The sequence below is a fragment of the Hesperophylax consimilis genome, chromosome 27 (genome assembly GCF_061612785.1).
Source record: "Hesperophylax consimilis isolate HC1 chromosome 27, BYU_Hcon_1.0, whole genome shotgun sequence".
NCBI lineage: Eukaryota > Metazoa > Arthropoda > Insecta > Trichoptera > Limnephilidae > Hesperophylax > Hesperophylax consimilis.
The window spans coordinates 8,909,300-8,922,996 of NC_142862.1; the positions used below are offsets into that span (position 1 = coordinate 8,909,300).

At 35.5% G+C, this 13,697-nt stretch overlaps 2 non-coding genes across 2 annotated transcripts; both read left to right on the forward strand.

The window, feature by feature from the left end:
- Positions 1-10,662: 10,662 nt before the first annotated feature.
- LOC149410550 (5S ribosomal RNA) lies at positions 10,663-10,781 on the forward strand. The gene has a single exon (XR_016305008.1). It is a non-coding gene; the product is annotated as a 5S ribosomal RNA (ribosomal RNA).
- A 322-nt stretch (positions 10,782-11,103) lies between these two features.
- On the forward strand, positions 11,104-11,222 carry LOC149410551 (5S ribosomal RNA). The gene has a single exon (XR_016305021.1). It is a non-coding gene; the product is annotated as a 5S ribosomal RNA (ribosomal RNA).
- The last annotated feature ends 2,475 nt before the right edge of the window (positions 11,223-13,697 follow it).

The following is a 13,697-nucleotide window of genomic DNA, read 5'->3' on the forward strand; positions in this document are numbered from 1 at the left end:
AATCATTATAAAAATCTGCGTAAAGTTGGATTTCTGGAAAAAATTTCATTCTTTCTGGCCTTATTTGGAGATTTGGGTTCGGACTAAAGATTCCATTTTATCAGGCATTATGGGGCAGAATGTTTTTCAATTTTGGAATCGTGACGAGAGTGTCGGTCTTAATCGAAATCATTAGTAAAATCGGCGTAATTTTGTATTTCTGGAAACAATTTCATTCTTACTGGCCCTATTTGGAGACTTGGGTTCGGACTAAAAATATCATTTTATCAGGCTATTTGGGGCAGAATAATCTGAAATTTCGGAATCGTGACGAGAGTGACGGTCTCAATTGAAATCATTAGTAAAATCGGCGTAAAATTGTATTTCTGGAAAAAATTTCATTCTTACTGGCCCTATTTGGAGACTTGGGTTCGGACTAAAAAATCAATTTTTTTAGGCTATTTGGGGCAGAATGTTCTGAAATTTCGGAATCGTAACGAAAGTGACGGTCTCAAACGAAGTCATCAACAAAATCTGCGTAAAGTTGTATTTCTGGAAAAAATTTCGTTCTAACTGGCCCTATTTGGAGACCTGGGTTCGGACTTCATAATCCATTTTATCAGGCATTATAGAGCAGAATGTTTTGAAATTTCGGAATCGTGACGAGAAGGACGGTCTCAATAGAAATCATAAGTAAAATTGGCGTAAAGTTGTATTTCTGGAAAAAAATTAATTCTTACTGGCCCTATTTGGAGACTTGGGTTCGGACTAATAAATCCATTTTTTCAGGCTATTTGGGGCAGAATGTTCTGAAATTTCGGAATCGTGACGAGAGTGACGGTCTCAAACGAAATCATCAACAAAATCTGCGTAAAGTTGTATGTCTGGAAAAAATTTCATTCTATCTGGCCCTATTTGGAGACTTGGGTTCGGACTTACAAATCCATTTTATCAGGCATTATGGAGCAGAATGTTCTGAAATTTTGGAATCGTGACGAGAAGGACTGTCTAAATCGAAATCATTAGTAAATTTGGCGTAAAAATGTATTTCTGGAAAAAAAATAATTAAAATATTTAAATATTGAAGACAATATTAGTGATTTTTAAACGCAAATCTGAAACAGAAAAATCAGAAAAGGAAACGGTCACATCTGGGACTCGAACCCAGGACCCTTGTCTTTCCGGGACAATGCTCTACCAACTGCGCTAATGGGACCCTATCCTCATCGGTCACTTTTAACTGTATCATACTTCGAATAAGAACTACCAACGTTGTCTTCATTTGCGTATAAAAATCACTAATATTGTCTTCAATATTTAAATATTATAATTTGAGGTTTTACTCAATAAGTTATTCCGAAAAATAATAAAAAAATAATTCTTACTGGCCCTATTTGGAGACTTGGGTTCGGACTAAAAAATCCATTTTTTCAGGCTATTTGGGACAGAATGTTCTGAAATTTTGGAATCGTGACGAATAGGACGGTCTCAAACGAAATCATCAACAAAATCTGCGTAAAGTTGTATTTCTGGAAAAAAATTTCATTCTAACTTGCCCTATTTGGAGACTTGGGTTCGTTCTTAATAATACATTTTATCAGGCATTATGGGGCAGAATGTTCTTCAATTTTGGAATCGTGACGAGAGTGTCGGTCTTAATCGAAATCATTAGTAAAATCGGCGTAATTTTGTATTTCTGGAAACAATTTCATTCTTACTGGCCCTATTTGGAGACTTGGGTTCGGACTAAAAATTTCATTTTGTCAGGCTATTTGGGAAAGAATGTTCTGAAATTTCGGAATCGTGACGAGAGTGACGGTCTTAATCGAAATCATTAGTAAAATCGGCGTAAAATTGTATTTCTGGAAAAAATTTCATTCTTACTGGCCTTATTTGGGGATTTGGGTTCGGATTAAATATTCCATTTTATCAGGCATTATGGGGCAGAATGTTCTTCAATTTTGGAATCGTGACCAGAGTGTCGGTCTTAATCGAAATCATTAGTAAAATCGGCGTAAAATTGTATTTCTGGAAAAAAAATCATTCTTACTGGCCCTATTTGGAGACTTGGGTTCGAACTAAAAAAATCATTTCATCAGGCTATTTTGGACAAAATGGGTTTAAATTTTGAAATCGTGACGAGAGTGACGGCCTCAAACGAAATCATTATAAAAATCTGCAAAAAGTTGGATTTCTGGAAAGAATTTCTTTCTTTCTGGCCCTATTTGGAGACTTGGGTTCGGACTAAATAATCCATTTTATCAGGCATTATGGAGCAGAATGTTCTGAAATTTTGGAATCGTGACAAATAGGACGGTCTCAAACGAAATCATCAAAAAAATCTGCGTAAAGTTGGATTTCTGGAAAAAAATTCTTTCTTTCTGACCCTATTTGGAAACTTGGGTTCGCACTTAATAATCCATTTAATAAGGCATAATGGAGCAGAATGTTCTGTAATTTTGGAATCGTGACGAGAAGGACGGTCTCAATCGAAATCATTAGTAAAATTGGCGTAAAGTTGTATTTCTGGAAAAAAAAATTCTTACTGGCCCTATTTGGAGACTTGGGTTCGGACTACAAATTTCATTTTATCAGGTTATTTGGGACAGAATGTTCTGAAATTTTTGAAACGTGACAGGAGTGACGGTTTCAAACGAAATCATTATAAAAATCGGCGTAAAATTGTATTTCTGGAAAAAAAATCATTCTTACTGGCCCTATTTGGAGACTTGGGTTCGAACTAAAAAAATCATTTAATCAGGCTATTTTGGACAAAATGGGTTTAAATTTTGAAATCGTGACGAGAGTGACGGCCTCAAACGAAATCATTATAAAAATCTGCAAAAAGTTGGATTTCTGGAAAGAATTTCTTTCTTTCTGGCCCTATTTGGAGACTTGGGTTCGGACTTAATATTTCATTTTATCAGGTTATTTGGGACAGAATGTTCTGAAATTTTGGAATCGTGACGAGAGTGACGGTTTCAAACGAAATCATTATAAAAATCTGCGTAAAGTTGGATTTCTGGAAAAAATTTCATTCTTTCTGGCCTTATTTGGAGATTTGGGTTCGGACTAAAGATTCCATTTTATCAGGCATTATGGGGCAGAATGTTTTTCAATTTTGGAATCGTGACGAGAGTGTCGGTCTTAATCGAAATCATTAGTAAAATCGGCGTAATTTTGTATTTCTGGAAAAAATTTCATTCTTACTGGCCCTATTTGGAGACTTGGGTTGAGACTTAATAATCCATTTTATCAGGCATTATGGAGCAGAATGCTCTGAAATTTCGGAATCGTGACGAGAAGGACGGTCTCAATAGAAATCATTATTAAAATTGGCGTAAAATTGTATTTCTGGAAAAAAAATAATTCTTACTGGCCCTATTTGGAGACATGGGTTCGGACTAATAAATCCATTTTTTCAGGCTATTTGGGGCAGAATGTTCTGAAATTTTGGAATCGTGACGAGAGTGACGGTCTCAAACGAAATCATCAACAAAATCTGCGTAAAGTTGTATGTCTGGAAAAAATTTCATTCTAACTGGCCCTATTTGGAGACTTGGGTTCGGACTTAAAAATCCATTTTATCAGGCATTATGGAGCAGAATGTTCTGAAATTTCGGAATCGTGACGAGGAGGACGGTCTCAATCGAAATCATTAGTAAAATTGGCTTCAAATTGTATTTCTGGAAAAAAATTCATTCTTACTGGCCCTATTTAATGACTTGGGTTCGGACTAAAAAAATCATTTTATCTGGCTATTTTGGGCAGAATGGGCTAAAATTTTGAAATCGTGACGACAGTGACGGCCTCAAACGAAATCATTATAAAAATCTGCAAAATGTTGGTTTTCTGGAAAAAAAATCATTCTTACTGGCCCTATTTGGAGACTTGGGATCGGACTTAATGATCCATTTTATCAAGCATTATGGAGCAGAATTTTTCTGAAATTTCGGAATCGTGAGGAGAAGGACGGTCTCAATCGAAATCATTAGTAAAATCGGCGGAAACTTGTATTTCTGGAAAAAAATTCATTCTTACTGGCCCTATTTGGAGACTTGGGTTCGGTCTAAAAAAATCATTTTATCAGGCTATTTTGGACAGAATGGGTTTAAATTTTGAAATCGTGACGAGAGTGACGGCCTCAAACGAAATCATTATAAAAATCTGCAAAATGTTTGATTTCTGGAAAAAAATTCTTTCTTTCTGGCCCTATTTGGAGACTTGGGTTCGGACTAAATAATCCATTTAATCAGGCATTATGGAGCAGAATGTTCTAAAATTTTGAAATCGTGACGAATAGGACGTTCTCAAACGAAAACATCAACAAAATCTGCGTAAAGTTGTATTGCTGGAAAAAATTTCATTCTAACTTGCCCTATTTGGAGACTTGGTTTCGGACTTAATAATCCATTTTTTCATGCTTTTTGGGGCAGAATGTTCTGAAATTTTGGAATCGTGACGAATAGGACGGTCTCAAATGAAATCATCAAGAAAATCTGCGTAAAGTTGGATTTCTGGAAAAAAATTCTTTCTTTCTGGCCCTATTTGGAGACTTGGGTTCGGACTAAATATTTCATTTTATCAGGTTATTTGGGACAGAATGTTCTGAAATTTTAGAATCGTGACGAGAGTGACGGTTTCAAACGAAATCATTATAAAAATCTGCGTAAAGTTGGATTTCTAGAAAAAATTTCATTCTTTCTGGCCTTATTTGGAGATTTGGGTTCGGACTAAAGATTCCATTTTATCAGGCATTATGGGGCAGAATGTTTTTCAATTTTGGAATCGTGACAAGAGTGTCGGTCTTAATCGAAATCATTAGTAAAATCGGCGTAATTTTGTATTTCTGGAAACAATTTCATTCTTACTGGCCCTATTTGGAGACTTGGGTTCGGACTAAAAATATCATTTTATCAGGCTATTTGGGGCAGAATAATCTGAAATTTCGGAATCGTGACGAGAGTGACGGTCTCAATTGAAATCATTAGTAAAATCGGCGTAAAATTGTATTTCTGGAAAAAAAATCATTCTTACTGGCCCTATTTGGAGACTTGGGTTCGAACTAAAAAAATCATTTCATCAGGCTATTTTGGACAAAATGGGTTTAAATTTTGAAATCGTGACGAGAGTGACGGCCTCAAACGAAATCATTATAAAAATCTGCAAAAAGTTGGATTTCTGGAAAGAATTTCTTTCTTTCTGGCCCTATTTGGAGACTTGGGTTCGGACTAAATAATCCATTTTATCAGGCATTATGGAGCAGAATGTTCTGAAATTTTGGAATCGTGACAAATAGGACGGTCTCAAACGAAATCATCAAAAAAATCTGCGTAAAGTTGGATTTCTGGAAAAAAATTCTTTCTTTCTGACCCTATTTGGAAACTTGGGTTCGCACTTAATAATCCATTTAATAAGGCATAATGGAGCAGAATGTTCTGTAATTTTGGAATCGTGACGAGAAGGACGGTCTCAATCGAAATCATTAGTAAAATTGGCGTAAAGTTGTATTTCTGGAAAAAAAAATTCTTACTGGCCCTATTTGGAGACTTGGGTTCGGACTACAATTTTCATTTTATCAGGTTATTTGGGACAGAATGTTCTGAAATTTTTGAAACGTGACAGGAGTGACGGTTTCAAACGAAATCATTATAAAAATCGGCGTAAAATTGTATTTCTGGAAAAAAAATCATTCTTACTGGCCCTATTTGGAGACTTGGGTTCGAACTAAAAAAATCATTTAATCAGGCTATTTTGGACAAAATGGGTTTAAATTTTGAAATCGTGACGAGAGTGACGGCCTCAAACGAAATCATTATAAAAATCTGCAAAAAGTTGGATTTCTGGAAAGAATTTCTTTCTTTCTGGCCCTATTTGGAGACTTGGGTTCGGACTTAATATTTCATTTTATCAGGTTATTTGGGACAGAATGTTCTGAAATTTTGGAATCGTGACGAGAGTGACGGTTTCAAACGAAATCATTATAAAAATCTGCGTAAAGTTGGATTTCTGGAAAAAATTTCATTCTTTCTGGCCTTATTTGGAGATTTGGGTTCGGACTAAAGATTCCATTTTATCAGGCATTATGGGGCAGAATGTTTTTCAATTTTGGAATCGTGACGAGAGTGTCGGTCTTAATCGAAATCATTAGTAAAATCGGCGTAATTTTGTATTTCTGGAAAAAATTTCATTCTTACTGGCCCTATTTGGAGACTTGGGTTGAGACTTAATAATCCATTTTATCAGGCATTATGGAGCAGAATGCTCTGAAATTTCGGAATCGTGACGAGAAGGACGGTCTCAATAGAAATCATTAGTAAAATTGGCGTAAAATTGTATTTCTGGAAAAAAAATAATTCTTACTGGCCCTATTTGGAGACATGGGTTCGGACTAATAAATCCATTTTTTCAGGCTATTTGGGGCAGAATGTTCTGAAATTTTGGAATCGTGACGAGAGTGACGGCCTCAAACGAAATCATTATAAAAATCTGCAAAAAGTTGGATTTCTGGAAAGAATTTCTTTCTTTCTGGCCCTATTTGGAGACTTGGGTTCGGACTAAATAATCCATTTTATCAGGCATTATGGAGCAGAATGTTCTGAAATTTTGGAATCGTGACAAATAGGACGGTCTCAAACGAAATCATCAAAAAAATCTGCGTAAAGTTGGATTTCTGGAAAAAAATTCTTTCTTTCTGACCCTATTTGGAAACTTGGGTTCGCACTTAATAATCCATTTAATAAGGCATAATGGAGCAGAATGTTCTGTAATTTTGGAATCGTGACGAGAAGGACGGTCTCAATCGAAATCATTAGTAAAATTGGCGTAAAGTTGTATTTCTGGAAAAAAAAATTCTTACTGGCCCTATTTGGAGACTTGGGTTCGGACTACAAATTTCATTTTATCAGGTTATTTGGGACAGAATGTTCTGAAATTTTTGAAACGTGACAGGAGTGACGGTTTCAAACGAAATCATTATAAAAATCGGCGTAAAATTGTATTTCTGGAAAAAAAATCATTCTTACTGGCCCTATTTGGAGACTTGGGTTCGAACTAAAAAAATCATTTAATCAGGCTATTTTGGACAAAATGGGTTTAAATTTTGAAATCGTGACGAGAGTGACGGCCTCAAACGAAATCATTATAAAAATCTGCAAAAAGTTGGATTTCTGGAAAGAATTTCTTTCTTTCTGGCCCTATTTGGAGACTTGGGTTCGGACTTAATATTTCATTTTATCAGGTTATTTGGGACAGAATGTTCTGAAATTTTGGAATCGTGACGAGAGTGACGGTTTCAAACGAAATCATTATAAAAATCTGCGTAAAGTTGGATTTCTGGAAAAAATTTCATTCTTTCTGGCCTTATTTGGAGATTTGGGTTCGGACTAAAGATTCCATTTTATCAGGCATTATGGGGCAGAATGTTTTTCAATTTTGGAATCGTGACGAGAGTGTCGGTCTTAATCGAAATCATTAGTAAAATCGGCGTAATTTTGTATTTCTGGAAAAAATTTCATTCTTACTGGCCCTATTTGGAGACTTGGGTTGAGACTTAATAATCCATTTTATCAGGCATTATGGAGCAGAATGCTCTGAAATTTCGGAATCGTGACGAGAAGGACGGTCTCAATAGAAATCATTAGTAAAATTGGCGTAAAATTGTATTTCTGGAAAAAAAATAATTCTTACTGGCCCTATTTGGAGACATGGGTTCGGACTAATAAATCCATTTTTTCAGGCTATTTGGGAAAGAATGTTCTGAAATTTTGGAATCGTGACGAGAGTGACGGTCTCAAACGAAATCATCAACAAAATCTGCGTAAAGTTGTATGTCTGGAAAAAATTTCATTCTAACTGGCCCTATTTGGAGACTTGGGTTCGGACTTAAAAATCCATTTTATCAGGCATTATGGAGCAGAATGTTCTGAAATTTCGGAATCGTGACGAGGAGGACGGTCTCAATCGAAATCATTAGTAAAATCGGCTTCAAATTGTATTTCTGGAAAAAAATTCATTCTTACTGGCCCTATTTAATGACTTGGGTTCGGACTAAAAAAATCATTTTATCTGGCTATTTTGGACAGAATGGGCTAAAATTTTGAAATCGTGACGACAGTGACGGCCTCAAACGAAATCATTATAAAAATCTGCAAAAAGTTGGTTTTCTGGAAAAAAAATCATTCTTACTGGCCCTATTTGGAGACTTGGGATCGGACTTAATGATCCATTTTATCAAGCATTGTGGAGCAGAATTTTTCTGAAATTTCGGAATCGTGAGGAGAAGGACGGTCTCAATCGAAATCATTAGTAAAATCGGCGGAAACTTGTATTTCTGGAAAAAAATTCATTCTTACTGGCCCTATTTGGAGACTTGGGTTCGGTCTAAAAAAATCATTTTATCAGGCTATTTTGGACAGAATGGGTTTAAATTTTGAAATCGTGACGAGAGTGACGGCCTCAAACGAAATCATTATAAAAATCTGCAAAATGTTTGATTTCTGGAAAAAAATTCTTTCTTTCTGGCCCTATTTGGAGACTTGGGTTCGGACTAAATAATCCATTTAATCAGGCATTATGGAGCAGAATGTTCTAAAATTTTGAAATCGTGACGAATAGGACGTTCTCAAACGAAAACATCAACAAAATCTGCGTAAAGTTGTATTGCTGGAAAAAATTTCATTCTAACTTGCCCTATTTGGAGACTTGGTTTCGGACTTAATAATCCATTTTTTCATGCTTTTTGGGGCAGAATGTTCTGAAATTTTGGAATCGTGACGAATAGGACGGTCTCAAATGAAATCATCAAGAAAATCTGCGTAAAGTTGGATTTCTGGAAAAAAATTCTTTCTTTCTGGCCCTATTTGGAGACTTGGGTTCGGACTAAATATTTCATTTTATCAGGTTATTTGGGACAGAATGTTCTGAAATTTTGGAATCGTGACGAGAGTGACGGTTTCAAACGAAATCATTATAAAAATCTGCGTAAAGTTGGATTTCTGGAAAAAATTTCATTCTTTCTGGCCTTATTTGGAGATTTGGGTTCGGACTAAAGATTCCATTTTATCAGGCATTATGGGGCAGAATGTTTTTCAATTTTGGAATCGTGACGAGAGTGTCGGTCTTAATCGAAATCATTAGTAAAATCGGCGTAATTTTGTATTTCTGGAAACAATTTCATTCTTACTGGCCCTATTTGGAGACTTGGGTTCGGACTAAAAATATCATTTTATCAGGCTATTTGGGGCAGAATAATCTGAAATTTCGGAATCGTGACGAGAGTGACGGTCTCAATTGAAATCATTAGTAAAATCGGCGTAAAATTGTATTTCTGGAAAAAATTTCATTCTTACTGGCCCTATTTGGAGACTTGGGTTCGGACTAAAAAATCAATTTTTTTAGGCTATTTGGGGCAGAATGTTCTGAAATTTCGGAATCGTAACGAAAGTGACGGTCTCAAACGAAGTCATCAACAAAATCTGCGTAAAGTTGTATTTCTGGAAAAAATTTCGTTCTAACTGGCCCTATTTGGAGACCTGGGTTCGGACTTCATAATCCATTTTATCAGGCATTATAGAGCAGAATGTTTTGAAATTTCGGAATCGTGACGAGAAGGACGGTCTCAATAGAAATCATAAGTAAAATTGGCGTAAAGTTGTATTTCTGGAAAAAAATTAATTCTTACTGGCCCTATTTGGAGACTTGGGTTCGGACTAATAAATCCATTTTTTCAGGCTATTTGGGGCAGAATGTTCTGAAATTTCGGAATCGTGACGAGAGTGACGGTCTCAAACGAAATCATCAACAAAATCTGCGTAAAGTTGTATGTCTGGAAAAAATTTCATTCTATCTGGCCCTATTTGGAGACTTGGGTTCGGACTTACAAATCCATTTTATCAGGCATTATGGAGCAGAATGTTCTGAAATTTTGGAATCGTGACGAGAAGGACTGTCTAAATCGAAATCATTAGTAAATTTGGCGTAAAAATGTATTTCTGGAAAAAAAATAATTAAAATATTTAAATATTGAAGACAATATTAGTGATTTTTAAACGCAAATCTGAAACAGAAAAATCAGAAAAGGAAACGGTCACATCTGGGACTCGAACCCAGGACCCTTGTCTTTCCGGGACAATGCTCTACCAACTGCGCTAATGGGACCCTATCCTCATCGGTCACTTTTAACTGTATCATACTTCGAATAAGAACTACCAACGTTGTCTTCATTTGCGTATAAAAATCACTAATATTGTCTTCAATATTTAAATATTATAATTTGAGGTTTTACTCAATAAGTTATTCCGAAAAATAATAAAAAAAATGGGTGTGTCAAGCCTACGCAAGACAGAAGTGAAACTTCTAGTATTCTTCTCTCTCTCTCTTTTCATTTCATTCTCTCTTTTTTTCTGTCTATTGACATATTTATAAGTAGCATGTGATAAAAAAAATTAAAAGTTATAAAAAAAGAAAAAAAAAATTAGTTAAAGCGGGGATCGAACCTCGGTTCTTCACGACCACAGTCGTGCGCTCTGCCTGTAGACAGCGAAGATGAGTTAGGAGAGTGAGTTAAACTAGGTATATAATATTTACACCTTGCTAATGTTTTCAGTATTATTAGGGCTTTTTTATACTAATTTTCATATATTTATTGGCAGGTAGAGTAGAAATTAATATTGTTTAGCGTTTGCCAACGACCATACCATGTTGAACACACCGGTTCTCGTCCGATCACCGAAGTTAAGCAACATTGGGCGCGGTCAGTACTTGGATGGGTGACCGCTTGGGAACACCGCGTGCCGTTGGCCTATTTTTTATTTTAATTTCATGTTTTTTTTATTTTTTTATCATTACTATAATTAATAATATCATAAAATTCTTTAACTTTTCAAGTATGCTACAGGCCTAAAATATTACTTAGTGGATTGATATTATGGTCAACCATTGAAAAAAAAAATTCCTACAAACTTATTAATGTAATTACGATCTTTTTCAAGCGCGTATGTAATGATTATTTTTATCAACCTCGCACACACCTTGCTAATTTTTTCAATATTATTAGGGCTTTTTTATACTAATTTTCATATATTTATTGGCAGGTAGAATAGAAATTAATATTGTTTAACTTTTGCCAACGACCATACCATTTTGAACACACCGGTTCTCGTCCGATCACCGAAGTTAAGCAACATTGGGCGCGGTCAGTACTTGGATGGGTGACCGCTTGGGAACACCGCGTGCCGTTGGCCCATTTTTTATTTTAATTTTATGTTTTTTTTCATTTTTTTATCGTTAACATCATAAAAAATTTTATATCATTCTTTAACTTTTCAATTATGCTACAGGCCTAAAATATTACTTAGTGGATTGATATTATGGTCAACCATTAAAAAAAAAAAATTCCTTAAAAACAAAAAAATAATATTCCATGGCCGAGAATCGAACTCGGATCAACTGCTTCGAAAGCAACTATGCTGACCATTACACCACCAACGCCAGTTGTCGAGATGAGCTAAGAAGCATTTATATTTTACTTCAAAACTTTTACTACATCAAATGAACTTTAATCGGTCCCGCATTTTCGTTTCGGTCATGAGTTGGTTTTACTCCTCGAAATTGCATGACGCGCGTAAAGAAGTTTCACTTCAAAAATAATTCTTACTGGCCCTATTTGGAGACTTGGGTTCGGACTAAAAAATCCATTTTTTCAGGCTATTTGGGACAGAATGTTCTGAAATTTTGGAATCGTGACGAATAGGACGGTCTCAAACGAAATCATCAACAAAATCTGCGTAAAGTTGTATTTCTGGAAAAAAATTTCATTCTAACTTGCCCTATTTGGAGACTTGGGTTCGTTCTTAATAATACATTTTATCAGGCATTATGGGGCAGAATGTTCTTCAATTTTGGAATCGTGACGAGAGTGTCGGTCTTAATCGAAATCATTAGTAAAATCGGCGTAATTTTGTATTTCTGGAAACAATTTCATTCTTACTGGCCCTATTTGGAGACTTGGGTTCGGACTAAAAATTTCATTTTGTCAGGCTATTTGGGAAAGAATGTTCTGAAATTTCGGAATCGTGACGAGAGTGACGGTCTTAATCGAAATCATTAGTAAAATCGGCGTAAAATTGTATTTCTGGAAAAAATTTCATTCTTACTGGCCTTATTTGGGGATTTGGGTTCGGATTAAATATTCCATTTTATCAGGCATTATGGGGCAGAATGTTCTTCAATTTTGGAATCGTGACGAGAGTGTCGGTCTTAATCGAAATCATTAGTAAAATCGGCGTAATTTTGTATTTCTGGAAACAATTTCATTCTTACTGGCCCTATTTGGAGACTTGGGTTCGGACTAAAAATATCATTTTATCAGGCTATTTGGGAAAGAATTTTTTGAAATTTCGGAATCGTGACGAGAGTGACGGTCTTAATCGAAATCATTAGTAAAATCGGCGTAAAATTGTATTTCTGGAAAAAATTTCATTCTTACTGGCCCTATTTGGAAACTTGGGTTCGGACTAAGAAAATCATTTTATCAGGCTGTTTGTGGCAGAATGGGCTAAAATTTTGAAATTGTGACGATAGTGACGGCCTCAAACGAAATCATTATAAAAATCTGCAAAAAGTTGGTTTTCTGGAAAAAAAATCATTCTTACTGGCCCTATTTGTAGACTTGGGTTCGGACTTAATAATCCATTTTATCAGGCATTATGGAGCAGAATGTTCTGAAATTTTGGAATCGTGACGAAAAGGACGGTCTCAATCGAAATCATTAGTAAAATCGGCGTAAAGTTGTATTTCTGGAAAAAATTTCATTCTTACTGGCCCTATTTGGAGACTTGGGTTCGGACTAAAAAATCCATTTTTTCAGGATACTTGGGGCAGAATGTTCTGATATTTTGGAATCGTGACGAGAGTGACGGTCTCAAACGAAATCATTAACAAAATCTGCGTAACGTGGATTTCTGGAAAAAAATTCATTCTTACGGGCCTTATTTGGAGACTTGGGTTCGTACTAAATAATCCATTTCATCAGGCATTATGGAGCAGAATGTTTTGAAATTCTGGAATCGTGACGAGAAGGACGGTCTCAATCGAAATCATTAGTAAAATCGGCGTAAAGTTGTATTTCTGGAAAAAATTTCATTCTTACTGGCCCTATATTAAGACTTGGGTTCGGACTAAAAAAATCATTTTATCAGGCTATTTGGGGCAGAATGGGCTTAAATTTTAAAATCGTGACGAGAGTGACGGTCTTAATCGAAATCATTAGTAAAATCGGCGTAAAATTGTATTTCTGGAAAAAATTTCATTCTTACTGGCCTTATTTGGAGATTTGGGTTCGGACTAAATATTCCATTTTATCAGGCATTATGGGGCAGAATGTTCTTCAATTTTGGAATCGTGACGAGAGTGTCGGTCTTAATCGAAATCATTAGTAAAATCGGCGTAATTTTGTATTTCTGGAAACAATTTCATTCTTACTGGCCCTATTTGGAGACTTGGGTTCGGACTAAAAATATCATTTTATCAGGCTATTTGGGAAAGAATTTTCTGAAATTTCGGAATCGTGACGAGAGTGACGGTCTTAATCGAAATCATTAGTAAAATCGGCGTAAAATTGTATTTCTGGAAAAAATTTCATTCTTACTGGCCCTATTTGGAGACTTGGGTTCGGACTAAGAAAATCATTTTATCAGGCTGTTTGTGGCAGAATGGGC